The sequence below is a fragment of the Rattus rattus genome, chromosome 6 (genome assembly GCF_011064425.1).
Source record: "Rattus rattus isolate New Zealand chromosome 6, Rrattus_CSIRO_v1, whole genome shotgun sequence".
In the NCBI taxonomy this organism is placed as follows: Eukaryota; Metazoa; Chordata; class Mammalia; order Rodentia; family Muridae; genus Rattus; species Rattus rattus.
In genome coordinates, this window is record NC_046159.1 from 145,251,831 (window position 1) to 145,265,538 (window position 13,708).

A 13,708-nucleotide genomic window follows, 5' to 3' on the forward strand; every position below is an offset into this window, starting at 1 on the left:
GAACTGAGAGCAGGGTCCCCCTTGGAGGAGTTAATAAAGAATTGAAGGAGCTAAAGGGGCTTGCAACCCCATAAGAGCAACAACACCAGCCAACCAGAGCTCCCAGGGACTAAACCACCATCCAAAGAGCACACAAGGACAGACCCATGGCTCCAGCTTCATATGTAGCAGAGAATGGCTTGTTGGGAGGAGAAGCCCTTGGTCCTGCCAGGGCAAGACTCCAGTTTGGGGGAATGTCAAGGGAGAGAGGCAGGAAGGGGTCAGTGGTTGGGTGGGAGAAAGGGGATAATATTCGAAATGAAAATTTAAAAAATATCGCATAACAAAAAAATTTTTTAAAAAAGAGAAACAAAAAAAATTATAGATACTGATGTTTATCCTTAGAGAATACAGTTCCACACAAAATCAAAAATCTTAAAATAGTAATATATCACTAAGTCCTCAGGAGTCTAGCTTATTTTAAATTTATAAATCTGTGAATCAGGAGCCACATGTGACTGTTTCTGTAAAATGTCTAATGGTCCTCACCACCTTAAACAGAACACTCATACTTGCCTTGTCCTAACATTGAGAGCTGCCAAACCAAGCTTGCTATGATTTATTACAGTTTGGTTGATATTAACTATTTATTAGTTGATATTTTGAATACCAATTTGGTTTGTCTCCAAGTATTCTCTGACCCAGGTGGTCCACCAGTCGTTCCAGCATGGCACCTTGTCACTCTGATCCCTGGGAAATAAACCGCCCACCTAGATAAGATAAATTTGCCTACAGAAATCAATCCCAGCTACCTTGGCAATTAAAGACCAACCAGATCTGGGTCATCCTTCGTGGTCTCCATCTTGATGCTCATTCTCCTTCCCCTTCTCTCCTGCCTTACGAAAGCTTTGTTCCCACCTTAATTTTTACTGTCCAATCATGGCCTTGACCTAACTTGTGCCAGCCCTCACCTTCGTATAAACATCAATCTGCTACTACTCAGATGTACATAAAATCATTAAATTTGCAGCTTAGTGAGATGAACGAGAAAATATGCTCCCTCCTTAGGTGCAGTGTTGAGTTTTGAAATCTGGTAGGATCAGTCTTCAAAATTTTAGGTTTCAAAAAACATTTGAACTTTGACAAAGTTTCTAATCAGCCTTCTAGCACTGTGATTGGGATTGTACTAAAAGGAAAAATTAATGCACATAAAAATGCCTTAAAAATCACTGGAATTTCCAATTCATGAATATGTATTTTCTCATTTATTTAAATTTCTTCTGATTCTTCTCACCAAAATTTTATTTCTCATGTATAAAATTAGCATTAATCTTACTGTGTTTAAATTTTTGTTCTGGCTGACTTTATATAAACTTTTACCCACTAGCCTCACAGATTTATTATTCTTACAAATTTCATTTAATACTCATGAATTTTTATATGCAAGTATATGTGAGCTGCCAATATAGTATTTACTCATCCCATTCCAATTTTTCTGCTCAATTTTCTTTGATAATACAAGGAAAAAGTTTCTGTTCAACATTGGATATAGTAGTCAGAGCAGGTGTCCTTGCTCTGTTTTACTATTTGGGGAAAATATTTATTCCTTCACAATTAATGTTATGTAAATGACATAAAGCATATTCCTATTTCCAGCTTAGGATGATTCTTGGTTTTTGTTTGTTTGTTTGTTTGTTTGTTTTGTTTTTGTATTGTTTTGTCTTCTCTTGTTTAAAACAGTGTCTTAGGTAGCCAAGGCTTGTCTTGAACTCACCAAGTAACTGGAGAATGGTCTCCTACCCCAGTGTGCTGGGATTATAGAAAGATACCATAACTATACAAATCATACCTTACCCTTTATTGGTAATTTAGCTTAGGGAGTTTTATTGTAATTGTATTCAGGATTTTCCAGAAATACATTGATTAGGTATAGTGAGGTGATTATGTGTTCTTTATTATTAATAAGGTACAATTTAATCAATTTCTAGATGTCAAACTACATGGCATTCACACGATTAGCATTTGTTATAATGTGTGATTATGTTTCAAGATTTAGCATTTTTGCCAAGTATTTGTGTGTCATCTTACAAAATTATTTTATGTGAATATTTTTATACAATGTCACTGAATAGCCTTGTATTGTAGCTTTCTAAGAGTTCAATCTAAACAGCCAATGATGGGTCAAAGTCCACCTCAAGTTACTTTCCCCTACCTCTAAAGCTACAAATTCTTGTTGCCAGATTGGTATATGAATCGGGAAGAAATCTCAAAGTTAAAGTAAATTTTAAATGTTCTAACTTCTAACCTCTCTTACATACGTGTGTTATCTTCTGTAGACTAGGTATTCATGGTCATTTAGACTTTGCCTGCCATATACTGTCTATAAATCAAGATTCCATTTACCCAGAAGCATGGACAGAGTTTACCAATATGGCTCACCTAGTTATCAGTGGCCCAACTTAATAACTAGAGAATTTTGAGAATTCCTACTTGCTCCATTCCATAGCAACAAAACCTCTCTGTGGTCTTCATGGCTCATCTGCCCCTTGTCACATGACAGATGAGCTGAGTATATACGTAGTCTTGAAAGGTACAAAGGTGCTTCATTCTCCTTATTCTTTTTTATTTTATTTTTAATTGTCTATTTTATTTATTTATATTTCAAATGTTATCTCCCCCTTCCCAGTTTCCCCTTCTCAAACCCCCTACCCTACCCTCTCCCCTCTGTTTCTATGAGGGAGCTCTCCCACCTACCCATTCACTCCTGCCTCACTGCCCAAGCATTCCCCTACTTTGGGGCATCAAGTCTCCACAGGACCAAGGGCCTCCCTTTCCATTGATGCCAGATAAGGCCATCCTCTGCTACATAAGCAGCTGGAGCCATGGGTTCCACCATATGTACACTTTAGTTTGTGGTTTTGGTCCTGGGAGCTCTGGGGTTGAGTGGGGTGGGGGTAATTCTGGTTGGCTCATATTGTTGTTCTTCCGACTGGGTTGAAACCCCCATTCAGCTCCTTTGGTCTTTTCCATAACCCCTCCATTGGTCCATTGGGGTCCCCATGCTCAGTCCAATGGTTATCTGAGAGTTTCTGCATTGTATTGGTCAGGCTCTAGCAGAGCCTCCCAGAGAACAGCCATACCAGGCTCCTGTCAGCAAGTGGTTCTTGTCATCAGCAATAGTGTCTGGGTTTGGTGTCAGCAGATGGTATGGATCCCTAGGTGTGGGAGTTTCTGGATGGCCTTTCCTTCAGTCTCTGCTCCACTCTTTGTCCCTACATTTCTTTTAGACAGGAACAATTCTGTGTTAATATTTTTGAGATAGGTGACTGGCCACAACTCTCGACTGGGGGTTATCTATAACTGAGATATGATCACTATGGGTCCTCTCTCCCCGTTGTTGGGTATTTCAGCTAAGCTAAGATCATCCCTGTTGTGTCCTGGGAGCCTCTTGTTCCCTGACATCTGGGCCTTTCTGTTGGCTACCCTCGGTTCCCCATCCTCCATTGCTACACACCTCTGTTCAATTTCCTGATCATCTGTACTTCTCTCCTGTCTTCTCCCACACTTGATTCTGCCCCCTTTTTTCCTTCTTCTCCCTCCGAGACCCCTCCCTCCATTTACCTCCACTGATTATTTTGTTCTCCCTTCTAAGTAGGACTGAAGCAACCACACTTGGTCCTTCTTTCTTCTTGAGCTTCATATGTTCTGTAAGTTTTATCATGGGTATTCTGAGCTTTTTGCCTAATATCTACTTATCAGTGAGTACATACCATGTGTGTTCTTTTGTGACTAGGTTACCTCAATCAGGAGGATATTTTCTAGTTCCATGCATTTGCCTATGAATTTCATCAAGTCATTGTTTTTAATACTTGAGTAGTACTCCATTGTGTAAGTGTAACACATTTTCTATATCTATTCCTCTGTTGAGGGATATCTGGGTTGTCTCCACCTTCTGGTTATTATAAATAAGGCTGCTGCCCCACATGTGGCCCATACATATACAGCCACCAAACTAGATAAGATGGATGAAGCAAAGAAGTGCAGGCCGACAGGAGCCGGAAGTAGATCTCTCTTGAGAGACACACCCAGAATACAGCAAATACATAGGTGAATGCCAGCAGCAATCCACTGAACTGTGAATGGGACCCCCGTTGAAGGAATCCGAGAAAGGACTGGAAGAGCTTGAAGGGGCTCGAGACCCCATATGAACAACAATGCCAACCAACCAGAGCTTCCAGGGACTAAGCCACTACCCAAAGACTGTACATGGACTGACCCTGAGCTCCAACTTCATAGGTAGCAATGAATAGCCTAGTAAGAGCACCAGTGGAAGGGGAAGCCCTTGGCCCTGCCAAGACTGAACCCCCAGTGAATGTGATTGTTGGGGGGAGGGTGGTAATGGGAAGAGGATGGGAGGGGAAGCCCATATAGACCTATGTGAGTGAGAGGGGTTAGGAGGATGTTGGCCCAGAAACTGGGAAGGGGAATAACAATCGAAATGTAAATAAGAAATACTCAAGTTAATAAAGATAAAAAATAATAATAATAATAAATAAATAAATAAATAAATAAATAAATAAATAAATAAATAAGGCTGCTATGAACATAGTGGGTATTTCTTTTCTGATCTAATATATGTTGTTTCTTTTGGCTTCTTCTATGTTTATGGGTATCTCTTTCTTTAGATTGGGAAGTTTTCTTCTATAATTTTGTTGAAGATGTTTACTGGCCTTTTGAGTTGGGAATCTTCACTCCCTTCTGTACCTATTACTCTTAGGTTTAGTCTTTTCATTGTATCCTGGATTTTCTGGATGTTTGGAGTTAGGAGTTTTTTGCATTTTGCATTTTCTTTGATTGTTGTGATAACGTTTTCTATGGTATCTTCTATACCTGAGATTCTCTACTCTATCTCTTGTATTCTGTTGATGATTCTTGCATCTATGACTCCTAATCTCTTTCCTAGGATTTTTATCTCCAGGGTTGTCTCCCTTGTGATTTCTTTATTGTTTCTATTTCCATTTTTAGATCCTGGATTGTTTTGTTCAATTCCTTTACCTGTTTGACTGTGTTTTCCTGTAATTCTTTAAGGGATTTATGTGTTTCCTCTTTAAGGGCTTCTACCTGTTTACCTGTGTACGCCAGTATTTCCGTTTTTAAAGAATTATTCATTTATTATATATAAATACACTGTAGCTATCTCTAGACTCACAAGACGAGGGTATCAGATCTCATTCCAGATGGTTGTGAGCCACCATGCAGTTGCTGGGGTTTGAACTCAGGATCTCTGGAAGATCAGTCAGTGCTCTTAACTGCTAAACCATCTTCTAGCCCTCTCCACTGTTTCTTTAAGGGAGTTATTTTTGTCTTTCTTAAAGTCCTTATCATTTTCATGATATATGATATTAGGTCAGAATCTTGCTTTTGAGGTATGTTAGGGTATCCGGTCTTTCTGTGGTGAGAGAAGTGGATTCTGATGATATCAAGTAGTCTTGGTTTTTGTTGCTTATGTTCTTGTGCTTGCCTCTCTTCATTTGGTTACCTCTGGTGTTAGCTGGCTTTACTGTATCTGACTGGAGTTTGTCCCTCCTGTGAGTGTGTGAACTTTGGTTTATCAACACCCCTGAGGACAAGTTTTTTCTGGGCAGGATTGCACTGTGGCACATGGCTGCCCCCCCCCCAGGCACAAATGGAAAATGGAAGCCACTCTTCTTATTGTTAAGTCAGTAATTCCAGTCATTCCTCTGGAATGTATGCTTCTCTCTTTTTTGTATGATTTACTCCTTCCAAATGTTGAAATGATTAATAATTTATAAAATTTTATAATATCCACTATTGCTATATTGTATTAGTCAGCGATTTTATTCCTGCATAAACCTCATGACTAAGAAGCAAGTTGGGGAGAAAAGGGTTTATTCAGCTTACACTTCCACATTGCTGTTCATTGCCAAAGGAAGTTAGGACCTGAATTCAAGCAAGTTAGGAAGCAGGAGCTGATGCAGAGGCCATGGAGTTCTTGCTTCCCCCTGGCTTGTTCAGCTTACTCTCTTATAGAAACCAAAACTTCCAGCCCAGGGGTGGTACCACCCACAAGGAGCCCTCCCCTGCTTGACCACTAATTGGGAAAATGCCTTAGAACTGGATCTCATTAAGGCATTCCCTCAAGACAGGCTCCTTTCTCTGTGATAACTTCAGCTTGTGTCAAAAACCAGCAAGTACACTAGGAATCTTAGCTAGGGTCACCCTGACAAATTCCTTCGAGTTTCCACTGTCATATATTTCTAGCTTGTTCCAGAGATACGCACACACACTAATTACAGTTCTCTCTCACAGTTCTCTATCACATGATCCTCTCCATACTTATTCACTCCTTTTTCTCTCCCTACAACCACTCTTACCTAGTTTGTTCCCTCCATCCAACCCACATGTCTCCCCCTTCCCTGAGGCATCAAGTCTCATTAGGCCCATCCCCTCCTACTGAGGCCAGACAAAGCAGTCCTCTGCTACATATGTGCCAGGAGTCACAGACCAGCCCATGTATGTTTTGTGGTGGGTGGTTTATCTTCTGGGAGCTCTGAGGGATCAGGGTTAATTGATACTGTTGTTCTTCCTATGGAGTTCCAATCCCTTTCAGCTCCTTCAATCCTTCCTCTAATTCTTTCATAGTAGTCCCCAACCTCAATCCAATGATTAACTTTAACTATCTACATCTGTCTCGGTAAGCTCTGGTAAAGCCTCTCAGAAGACAGCCATGCGTGTCTCGCAACCACAACATGTCATCAGTAATAGTGTCAGGATTTGTTGCCTGTACATGGGATGGATCCCAAGTTGGTCTTGTCACTGAATGTTCTTTCCTTCAGCCTCTGCTCCACTTTTGTCCCTGCATTTCCTTTAGACAGGAACAAACCTGAATCAAAAATTTGAAGAGGGGAGTATGGCCCCATGCCTCAACTGGGAGGCATGTCTGTCTACTGGAGGTGGTCTCTGTTTCTCAGTGAAATTCAACCCTCCCCCCTTGAACCTTATTTTATACTTAGCTTCTTTGGATCTATGGGTTGTCTGTACTGTAAATTTCCTGTACTTTATGAATAATATGCACTTAGAAATGAGTACATATCATGTTTTCCTTTCTATGTCTGAGTTACCTCACTTAGGATGAACTTTTCTGGTTCCATTTGCCTGCAAATTTCATGATGTCACTGTTTTAAATACCTGAACAGTATTCCTTTGTGTAAATCTACCATATTTTCTTTATCTGTTCTTCAGTTGAGGGACATCTAGGTTGTTTCCAGTCTCTGACTATTACAAATAAAGATACATAGTTGGGGAAGTGTCCATCATTGTTAGTCATCAGAAAATACAAATTAAAACAAATCTGAGATTCTACCTTACACCCCTTAGGATGGCTAAGACCAAAAACTCAAGTGACAGCTCATGCTAGAGAGGTTGAGGAGCAAAGGGAACTTGTCCATTGTTGCTCGGACTGAAAACTTGTAAAACCACTATGGCAATCATTCGGATGGTTTCTCAGAAAATTGGTAATAAATCTACCTCAAGATCTATCTATCCCACCTAAAAGATGCTCCGGCATACCTCAATGTGACATTTTCAATGGCAGAAAAGCTAGAGAAATGATGACTAAAAGAAAAGAGGACATGAACAGCAATTAGAACAGACCTTTACGCTCTTACAAACCAATAAAAGAGCTTACTTTTTTCCTTCAGATGAACATGAATGATGCTCCAAGATGAAACAGAAGGTAGCCCACCAAACAAGTCTTCAATTATGATACATGTCTTGATATACTAGTAAAAATACAGTATTTTAAGGTTTTAGTCATCTACACAATTGTTTTTGACTGTACAATATGATGGCACTTAAATTATTTTAGTAAAAATAATTTTTTACTAATAATTTTTTACTGTATTTTAGTAAAAAGATGAATCTATTGAAATTTGTTCCAGTGTAAGATCCTCAAAAGAAATAGATTCTAAGTGATCCATTGAAATATATATTTTGTATGGCTAAAAAGCAGGTTACAGACATAATAAACCTCTGTGTATTCCAGAAAAATGAGTCAGCAGGCAACAGAATAGTAGTTCTAGGTATCTGGATCAAACTCACACACAGACACAAGAGCATTCTGAGAAATCTCAGAAATCTGGAAAAAAGAGCCTTAGTACTCCATTTTTTCAAGGAGTTCAGTAATTTTCTAAAGAAGATAATGATATTCTTAGAATCTTAAGGAAAGTTAATGTCTACTTTGTGAGAACAGAACAGAGATTCTAAGCTTATCCTGCTGTAGAATTCCTTCTTTTCCTCACATTCTTTAAAAATTTCTGTGAAATATTTAATGATTGCTCCAATAAAAAATTGTAGAGAGTGAATACAGTGTAGAGAACCAAACAGAATGAAGTTTTTAACAGATTACAGTTGTCACCATTAACCCTGGATTAATTACTGCTCACACTAATTCTGTATCCATTGACTTAACTTTAAAGAATATTGTAAATTCAAAGTATAAATAATAAACTTATATGACTGAAAATGTCACTTTTGTGCTTTGAAATTCTACTGAATTTTGCATTAAGAAAAAGTATTTTTTTATTATTTAGGATATTTTAATAATGGTTTAATTCTGGTGGTTTTTAATGTACCTTAGACCACTGAGACACAGAATAGATGGGTAATAAATGTCAAGTACAAAAACATGAGTAAAACTCATTGGTCTCTTCTGCTTTATTGCATAAAAGTATGGTCTGAGTTTTGGAAACATATTAAACCCAGAGTCCAGAGTTTATAAGTTATAAAATTCCATATACAGGAAAGGATTGAATATGATATCTATAGGACAAAAAACTAGATGGCTAGGACAAAGGTAGAGGACTGGAGAGGTGGTGAATGATAGCTAGCTGGTGTGTAGTTTCTCTTTAAGAAGGTAAAAAGATGTTTTCAAATTGACTATGATGACGGCTGTACATACATTATATACTAACAACCACTCATTTGTAGGTTTTAAAAGCTAAAGTCTTCCAGGCCGTAATGATATCTCAATAAAGTTGTTAGAAACCTGTCACAGTTCTCTCTTTCATAAAAGGAACATTCCTGTCTTTGCTATTGACCATAGAGCAATAATCCCAAATAGATGTTCCTTGCTTCCTATCACTCAGACTCTGGTCACTGATAGGGGACATCTGGATGATCTAACCCATGTCCCATTGTTTGGCAATTTCATTTAGATCAAGTTCACATATTTTAAAAAGCTTATGCTGTATGTGATTTCCAGAAAATTCCTCAAATGATCAAGATTAACTGTACCATGTCGCCCCCTCTTTAACTTCCACATTTCGTCTTCCTGTTTGAGTCTGCCCCCCATCTTGATTTTTACAATGGATTTTTCATCCCTTTCTCTCTATTTCTGAATACACATGAACATACATAATAAAAGTTGAAAATATATTGTAATGTAGTTGACATATGCATTTAATATTCTGAAAAATAACAAATAAGGGCACTGTGTTTCTACAAACATAAATTTCATTGCTATTTTGTTATGATGTAAAGATATTTAATAGTTTAATAATTTAATAGACATTCTTTGTACAATATTTTAATTTGTTCTTTGAAACTATACCATATACATTTTATGTCTTTTAACCATAACCATTTCTACTCCCTCCTTCTAACTTCCCTCAGATACCTTTTATATTAGTTACATTTCTCACAATGTGATAAAATGCTATGAAAAAAAAACAACTTATAGAAGGATGAGGTTATTTCTGGTTCTATTCCAGGGGGAGCATCTATAAGGTCTAGAAAGGCACTACAATGTCATGCCAGATCAAGAAGCTGGCTCATCACATTTTGTCTCACAGGAAACCCAGAGAGTGAACTAGAAGTGGGGCAAGGTGACATAGTCTCAAAGCTATCTCCCAGTGATGTACATTTTCCTTCAGAAAGAATATATCCTAACAGATCCATAACCTTCCCAACGGTGTCAAGTCTTTCAAGTACATGAGCTGATGGAGGTCACTGTTCATTCAAACCACTTTAACTCTAGCACATTCCCCCTCCTCACTTCATGCCTTTTGGATTTCTTTTAAAACCCACTGTGCCTAATTAGTGTTGTGACTGTGTATGAGGGCATCAGTGGAACATGAGAAACCTATCAGTGACCATACTCCAAAGAAAAAACCATCATTCCCTCCCAGAGCAGCCATCTTGCTAAGAGTTCCTTGATTGAAAATAGCTCTTTGGCAATCCACTCATCTATCCATGCCACACTTTTGACTGCCTTGATCTTGCTCGGGTCTCATTCCTGTTGTGACAGCTTTTAAGAGTTAATATGTGCAACGACTGTGTCATGTCTGGAACACAAATCTTTACTGCACTCTTCCTTAATTCTCTGGATCTTATAGTCATTTTTTTCCACAATGATCCCTTAGTCCTGGAACTGGAAGTTCTAATGTACTTTTTCCATTTATTGTCACTTATTCTCAGTTAATCGACACAGTAAGTTTCTATGCACTTAGCACTGCACACTCCATGGACATCTCTATGACCAACATTGACAACAGCATACCTTCTTCCAATTTTGTCTGCCAAGGAAATTAGTACTCTACATTTTAATTTAGCCTCCTGAAAATTTTCAAGACACTGGCAGAATGCAACCAGATTCTTTTTTTTTTTTCCAGAATTTTTCTTTTTTATTAACTTGAGTATTACTTATATACATTTTGGTGTTATTCCTTTCGGTTTCGAACAAAACATCCCCCCCCCTCCCTTCCTTATGGGTGTACTCCCCACCCTCCCCCCATTGCCTCCCCCAACAGTCTAGTTCACTGGGGTTCAGTCTTACAGGGACCCAGGGCTTCCCCTTCCCTGGTGCTCTTACTAGGATATTCAATGCTACCTATGAGGTCAGAGTCCAGGGTCAGTCCATGTATAGTCTTTAGGTAGTGGCTTAGTCCCTGGAAGCTCTGGTTGCTTGGCATTGTTGTACATATGGGATCTCGAGCCCCTTCAAGCTCTTCCAGTTCTTTCTCTGATTCCTTCAACGGGGGTCCTATTCTCAGTTCAGTGGTTTGCTGCTGGCATTCCAGATTCTTTTTTATTGTAAAATATTTTATTTACTTACATTTTAAATGTTATCCCCTTTCCCAGTTTCCCCCTCTGGAAACCCCATAAACCACCCACCACCACCCACCACCCCTCTTCTATGAAGATGCTCTCTCACCCACCCACTCCCTCCCACCTCCATGCCCTGGCATTCCCCTACACTGGGGTATCAAGCCTTCACAGGACCAAGGGCCTCTCCTCCCACTGAGGGCCAACAAGGTCATCCAACGTCTGCTACATATGTGGCTGGAATCACGGGTTCCTCCATGTGTACTCATTGGTTGGTGGTTTAGTCCCTGGGACTCTGGGATTCTGGTTAGTTGATATTGTTGTTTTTCCTATGGGATTGCAAGCCCCTTCAGCTCCTTCAGTCCTTTCTCTAACTCCTCCATTGGAGTCCCCAGTGCTCATTCTGATGGTTAGCTGCAAGCATCCTTATCTCTATCAGTAAGGCTCTATCAGAGCCTCTCAGGAGACATCCACATCACGCTCCTATAAGCGAGTACTTCTTGGCATCAGCAATGGTGACTTGGTTTGGTGGCTGCATATGGGATGGACCCCGAGGTGGGGCAGTCTCTGGATGGCCTTTCATTCAGTCCTTGCTCCACTCTTGGTTTCTGTGTTTCCTCCTGTGAGTATTTTGCTCCCCCTTAGAAGAAAGACTGAAGCTTGCACACTTTGGTCTTCCTTCTTCTTGAGCTTCATGTGGTCTGTGAATTGTATCTTGGGTATTCCAAGCATTGGGGCTAATATCCACTTAGTAGTGAATGCATAACATGTGTGTTCTTTTGTGACTGGGTTACCTCACTCAATATGATGTTTTCATACTGATAAAGTTCTTGTGCTCCACTAAGACTTCAGGAACTGGGCTGAGGCTTTACTCTACCCTCACAGTCCAACCAAGCTGCTACAAGAATGACCCATTAATCTCGTCTATGCCACTCAACAGCTTTCCAGCCCAAGTTCCCAATTCTTCCACAAAAGTATTGCAAGAACATAAGAGCCACACGAACAAATTTATCACAGCAGCATCCCACTTCAGGTGCAAACCTCTGTGTCTGTTTCCTTTATTTTGTGTGATAAAATACCTGGACCACAAGGAACTCAGATAAAGATTGAAATTGTGTTGGCTTGAGTATCCAGCAGAATGGCATCCAATGTGACAGGAACACAAGGCACCAATCATCGAAGCCATTAAAACAAGAGCAGAAAGCTGACTGGTCACATTTTATCACCCACAGAGTGCAGGGAAGTAACATTAGAATGGTTTCATCCCCTAGTTTAAAAATAGTCTGGCCACCTGAGTTTTATTTATGCACTTATGGAGTCAGCAACTTTAGAACTTCTCTTGGGCATCAATCTCTCAACTCACCCTGAAAAATGAGGCTACTAAAAAATTTTATCACGAGGCCCTTACGCCAGTGAACATTTACACTTTCAGATTTTCAAACTAAACCACCTAAATATTAATCCAATTAATTATTCATTTATTGTATCTATAAGAATTCCCTTTGCCTATTGGAATGCTAAGACCTATCATTGCTACAATTTGAATTTCATTCTGGCAATATTTTTTTTTCAAAAAGATATGAGCATGTCCTAAAAATGTTTGTAGCAGTTGAAAAATAGAAATTACACTGACGTCATAATCCTTCCCAGACAAGCCGTTCCAAATTTACTTGTGCAACATAGCATGTGGGCTGTTGAAGCTGTGCCTATTTCTTTTCAGCCTTCATTGACAGTCTGACTCTCAATAGTTTGTTGCTACTGTTGATTCAGATCTTTTAATTTCTCATTTTAATGAACTGATGGCAGTCTCTACCTTCGCCCTCAGCAAGCGAATGGTGGGAAGGGTGTGTGTTGTTGTCAGAATGACTCCTGAAGGCCCCAAACCAGGAGCAAGCAGAAAGTACAGCGCTAAATCATTCATGTAGATTAAAAGTATGGGCTGTACTGATTTCTATTACACCTCACAGAAGCCTTATTTCTGTACATGTTAAATGGAAAAAAGGGTTTCTTCCTTGTACTTTGTTTTAAGGTGCGATGAGACCATGTGGTTTTTTTGTTTGTTTGTTTTTGTTTTTTGTTGTTTTTGTTATTTATTAAAAATTTTTCAGAATGTCATGGCATGAGAAATAGTAGCATTATATATCAAGTTAAAATGCAAGGAATGGAGTTCAATTGCCAACATGGCTGGGTTGTTCCACTGGGCTGAGTTAGTTAGATCTCTAATACTGATAGGATAAAACAGCAAGCAACAGATTGGGAAAAGGTCTTTATCAATCCTACATCTGATAGAGGGCTAATATCTAATATATACAAGGAACTCAAGAAGTTAGACTCTAGAGAATCAAATAACCCTATTAAAAAATGGGTGGGTGGGAGAGGGAGTATCCTCATAGATGCAGGGGGAGAGGGAAGGAAGTATAGGAAAGGGGGAAGGGGATAATATTTGGAATGTAAATACATAAAATATCCAAGAAAAATAAAATTAAAACAAGATATCTCGTGATGAACCAACGGTGATCATACAGTGTAGTTTTCAAAGGTATACGTTAAGACTCAGTAACAAGATTCACATAGTGTTTTCAACATCATTAACATTGATGTATTA